Here is a 6000-nt window from a genome sequence, read left to right on the forward strand (position 1 = left end):
GTTGGTTATGCCTTGCGCCTTTGTTTTCTCTCTCTCCATCTGTTTCGCGAAGAGCAGCTTTTGCGCAGGTGCCTAATCTATTTCCTTGGGGCATATTGAAGTTTGTATCCTCGTTAAATATAATTTAATTCTTTGTTTATCCATCTCTAGTTAGTCGTGTGCGCGCTCTCCGCGATGCACTACAACACATACGTTTGGCATGGTCTGCTTTTCTGCACAGCAAGTGGAGTGAAATTTGACGTTTGTACATCTTTTTTTTTTTTTTAAGCGACAAGAGTAAGCTGTTTTGCTTTCTGACGTTGCTTTGTGCCACGTGCGTGCGTGGCCTAGTCTTCGCCTCAATGCACGTCGCAATGCGGCAGAGACGCAGAACCGGGACCACAGTTGAATTTGCGGATGTCGCCGGGATGGTTTCCCAGCGTATTGTGGGCAAGCTCTTTAGCAGTACATTTCATAGAATAGAGCGAAATGTGACGCTCGCGCAACCCCCCCCCCCCCTTTTTTTTTTACTTAAACAAGAGGAGGAATTTGCTCTGCGTTCTGACGTTGCTCTGCGCTACTTGCGTGCGTGGTGTAGTCTTCGCCTCAGTGCAGGCCGCAATAGGTCCGAATGCAGGCCGACGTAGGTCCAGGACCACACTTGCAATTGCGGCTGTCAGCGGCTTGGTCTCCCGGCGTACTTTGGGAAAATTCTTTAGTAGTACCACAGTCCTTCAATTGAAGGACTCTGGTTGTAGATTTCATAAGGTAGAGCGAAATTTGACGCACGCGCAATCCTTTTTTCTTTAAGAAGAGTGTGTTAGGAGAGGCTACTTGGTAAGACATCTTTTTGTGAACGTAAACTGCGCTTGGGAAAAGACACCAACGTACAAGAAGACAGGAAGAACGCAGACTAGCAACTGGTTTATTGAAATGGCACATAATGCTGCCTCTTCGAACCAGGCGCATGCCCAAGCCAGATCATAACCGCGTGACGATGGAACACTCCCTCGCCAAGCCCCTATGTACAGTAAAAAATCAAGCTCTTATTGAAAAGAAGGAGCTTTTCAAGAAGAAACTGAGGGAAGGGATTCACACTGTTCTGGGGCGTAGCTTGCACCACGTGCTCTCAGTTCGTCTTTGTCTTATTGTAACAGCATTGCTGTGAATGTACAGTCTTATTCAATATTGAGGAAGGAGTGAGCATAGATCATGCTTAAGTTTCATATTTGTTTCTTATTAAAACAAAACTAATATGATAAATTTTTTGAAGTTATGGTGCACCGCGTTTGAAATTCAATTTCAACAGAAACTTAAGCAATATCAAGGATGACCTCATGACACGGTCGAATTGAAGGTGAGGGAGTAAAATAAATGCTACATTAGCCCATGTCCAAGACCTTCAATGTGATTATTTTTGTTTGTATCTCTCTCCCCAAGGTACTTGTCACTATCTAATGTTATTTTGTGCGTTTATTACAGAATTTCATGAATGGAAAGCAGAAGAAGAGAGTAGCCAGAACTGCTGGGTCATTTTGCGCACGGGCTCCGAAAAGCTGGCCAGTGGAGGGACAAGGATCCACTATCACTGTAATAGATCAGGCGAGGCAAGGAAAAAGGAAGGTCATAGTGACCGTCGGGAGAAAAGTCAGGGGAGCTGTAGGTCTGGTAAGATATGTCTTTCATTTATTACCGTCACAATGGACAATACTCAGAGTCCGACACCTGAAGGCACCACCATAAAAGTCAGGTATCAAAGAAACCATTACGGTCATAAGCCAGAAATTCAGCACTTGAGAATGAGCGACAAGGAAAAGGCCAGCGTAGCAGAGAACCTAGAAAGGGGTGTGCCCATGAAAACCATTCTAAAGCGAGTAAGAACATCTGTGGCATCCAAGCTGAGGCCAGTGCACTTGGCAGAGTGCTCAACCCTGCATAACATCAAACAGCAGTTTAACATTGCTGCTCCATAACATTGTCACACTAATGACGCTATCAGTGTAGACACGTGGGTGCTTGTGATGAAAGAAAAAGGTGAAACACTTGTCCGCCTGTACAAGGCACAAGGTGCAGTGGACCCAAGTGGTACATTTCCTTCAGCAGACTTTGCTCTTGTTCTGATGACAGAGCCTCAGAAGGAGCTACTAGAAAAATTGGGCCCTGCAGGTACTGTATGTCTTGAATCCACACATGGAACTACAGAGTACCAGTTTGAGCTGACCACTCTTCTGGTGCTAGATAAAGTAGGATCAGGTGTAGCTATAGCTTATTTCATCTGCAACCGGATGAACGAGCAAACTTTGACAGCATTCTTCAAATATCTGGAGTCAGCCATGGCCAAAAAAGTGGCTGCTAAGACATTGATATCTGATGATGCGTCGCAATTCTACAAAGCATGGTCCATGGTCATGGGTGCTGCACAACAGAAACTTCTCTGTGCCTGGCATGTGGAAAACAATTGGCGTAAGAAGATACTCGAGTGTGTAGAGAAACAGCTAAGGCCACATGTTTACCATAGTGTGTGGCTACTCTTAGAGTTCCTCGCGGAAAAGGCATTTGAAGATTATTTTAAGCAATTCCTTTCTAGTGAGGAAGAAAAACTTAGGGACTTCCTGAAGTACTTCAATGACCACTATGCAGTTAGGCCGCAAGAGTGGGCCTATTGCTTTAGGACTAGAGCAGCTGTCAACACTAACATGCACGTTGAGAGCAAGCACAGGACGTTAAAGCATACTATGCTGGAGAGAAAACAGAATAAGCATGGTGACAAACTAATTTCTGTCCTCATGGACTTGACAAATCATTTTTTAATGAAAAGGGCTATCCAGATGATGAAAGGCGCAAAGGGTAAGAAGCTGAGCAGAATTCAGAAGAACTACAGGTCTGGCAGTGAAATGGCAGCTTGTGCCAAATTAAATGAAGATGGCATATGGGCTGTGCCATCTCAGTCTATTAAAGGGCTCTCATATAAAGTGTCAAAAGTGGGAGATGGTGCTTGCTGTCCTTTGAGGTGCAAGGAATGCGCAGTGTGTGTGCATACTTATATGTGCACTTGCTATGACCATCTTATACACTTTACAGTGTGCAAGCACATTCACTTTGTGGTCAACGCTAATCCAACTAGCAGCAACAAGGCCCATGAGAGCTCACCCGAAGAAGCATGTGAGGCAAGTCGGGCATTGCACATTGTACAGAGTATAACAAAGCTGGAAGCAGCCAAAGCAGTGTCCAGCTCAGCACTCTTAAGAGCAAAAATGGACTCAGTCAGACAGGAAATATCAGATGGTGAAGTCTCTGAGGGTGTGGCTGAGAAGGCAAACAATTTGTTTGAGCCAGTTTTCATGCTTGTTGAAAGTGAAAGTGACCCAAAAAGAAAGATGCCAGACCATTCAAATAAACCAGCCAACAAAAAAGTTGTGCGCCTGTTAAGGTTTCACTCTACAAAAAACCCTAGATTGTGGCAGCCATCATCTAGCCTTTCAAGGCCCACTGAAGCTCAAAAGGAAGTCCTTAAATAACAGCTTAGGGACAGCAACATAGAAACTGAAGAGATAACCACGTCAGCAGGGCACGATTACTGGTAACAAGCCTCCAGTGCAGTTAGGAAGAGCGAAGTGGTGCAGTAGTGCTGTGCTGTCATGCCTTATTGAAGCAGGTTGAGGGCTCGCATGTTAACAAATCATGACATGTGGTCTCTGATGATTAGCCCGTCTGTTTTTGTCTGTGGTGTGCAGCCATATGTCACAGCTGGATGGTATGTGTGTTAGAGCACGAGAGAGGCCACCATGCTTGTTGTATGAGCTGCTGGTAAGTGTTCTGTGAAAATAGGTACAAACCCAGTGGTCATCTCTGGTATGTGGCAGCTGTTGGATGGTAGTGTGTTAGAGCACGCCTCCATGCTTGTCATATGAACCGTTGGTAAGTATGTCTGTACATAGATGTAAGGAAGTGCATTGGATGGTGTGTAGTGCTTCAGTGTGCAAAAGCCTCCAATGTGTTTTGCTACTTATAAATTTGCGTAAACACTCAGTAGCGCAGTAGTTATGATGTTGCATTGCTGAGCTCGAGCTTGCGGGTTCAATCCCAGCAAAGGTGGCTGCATTTCAGTGGTGGTGAAATGAAAAAAAAAAAAGTGTGTAGTTGAATTTAAGTGCACATCACAAAACCCAAGGTGGTCAAAAATAATACTGAGTCCCGCACTGTGGCATGCCTCATAATTCGATCTAGATTTTGTGTTCCATGTGATGTTCTTATTGCCCATTTGAATAAACTTTTATTTTTCAGATTACCAAAATAGAGGGCATATGCAATGGTATTGTGTGCAGTCTGGATAAGTTGCTCTGGTCATGAGCACTCAATTAAAACTTCTGCATATTTAGCTGCAGCCGACAGTGTCATAATGATTGTAAAGACTATGCAGAAAGCTTTAGGCCACCCTACATATCAGATCAGTTTTATATTGCATCCCTTATGGTGCATCTCTTACTTGAGTAGGCATAATAACAATTGGCAATGCTTCCTTACACATTTAATGTTTTTCTTTCTTTCTTTTGGAAGAGTAACCTTGGAAGAATAATCTACAACAGTGCTCCTACCTTCTCTATCCCCATTTCTTTTCTACACTTCAACTTCATTCTACGCACTATCTTATTCTCCTCTTCATCCTACATTGAGGGTGTGGGAAAGTGAGCTAAAGGTGCATAAAGATTGCTGTGCCGAACTTAATTGCGGCACTGACGAAGACAAATCTTTGTCAAAAGGTTCACTCCAGCTACATTCTCCCTCCAAACACTGTTTATCACTTCAAGCCTTCATATTCCTGTGAGCTTTTGTCTTGTTTAACAGTTGTAACAGTCATACTATTTATTACTATCAATAGCCAGCATACATTTAGCACTGCAAAGGGCTGCTTAGAAGACGTGCGAGTTTCTACTTCCCTTATGATAAATACTACAGACATTCAGTCTCTATTTTATGAAAATCTTTCAAACATTGCCAGTGATGACCACCATATGGGTTAATGTCGGCATGGGACGGAGGCTTTCCCGCAAAAAGAACAGTTATGTTTTGCTCATATCATGTGACTGGCAGTTTCTGCTGTAATTTTTGCACTTGTCAACTGCACTGTGAAGAGTTCATTTCTGTGAATATGTGCTGGGCTGATTCTTCTTGTTCACGCATTTCAGATCTTGTACTATGAGATGAGGAGGTGTAAAATAAAAACACAGTGTAGATTTCACAATGCCTTTAAGAAACCACGCAAAGCTTGGAGATGAAGCATTACATGCAACTTGAACCAAGTGTCTGGACACAGTGAGTGAAAGTTGTTTTGTTATGAGCGAGGGTGTCGGTGTTACTTGTAAGTACTTTAAATAAAAGTTTGTTTCAAAACAGTGGCTCAACTCTGTGTTCCCCCGGTAAAAAACAAAACCATTGGGATTTCCAATTCGCTTTTTAAACATAATTGACCTATATGAATAAAAAAAAAACTTGAGGAATCAAGATATAAGCTTACCATACCATGGAAACACTTGAAACTCCTTTTGAGAAGCTTACTCATACACGAACACACTATAGCAATTATTTTCAATCATATACTCACAATTTGCCGCGTCACCACGTCAAGTTTCAAGGCAGATTTTTTTTAGACTCGAAGCTATATGCTTAATTCTATCCATTGTTTACTGCATTGCATTTGATTTTCTATAACAAATAAAATTGAATTCTCCATTGATTGCGCCGACGCTCACGTTATAATTACATGCTATTATTATTGACTAGTCATATATATTCTTGGGGGGTGGGGGGCTGCACTGGTGGCGTTCTACGAATTTGCGCCGCGTGTTTGTGCGGGTAAGCTTAAGCGCAAAATTTTTTTAGCGCGTTATGAAAACAATGCACTGCGGGTATTTTAATTAATGCAACGAGCTGTATGAAATATCGGTCAAGGGGTTGGAAACGTCGTTATAGAGAATCCCGACGATTTTCTTTTGCGTGTGTGTACTTGGAATTGATGCAGTT

Source organism: Dermacentor variabilis, chromosome 4 (assembly GCF_050947875.1).
Source record: "Dermacentor variabilis isolate Ectoservices chromosome 4, ASM5094787v1, whole genome shotgun sequence".
Lineage (NCBI taxonomy): Eukaryota > Metazoa > Arthropoda > Arachnida > Ixodida > Ixodidae > Dermacentor > Dermacentor variabilis.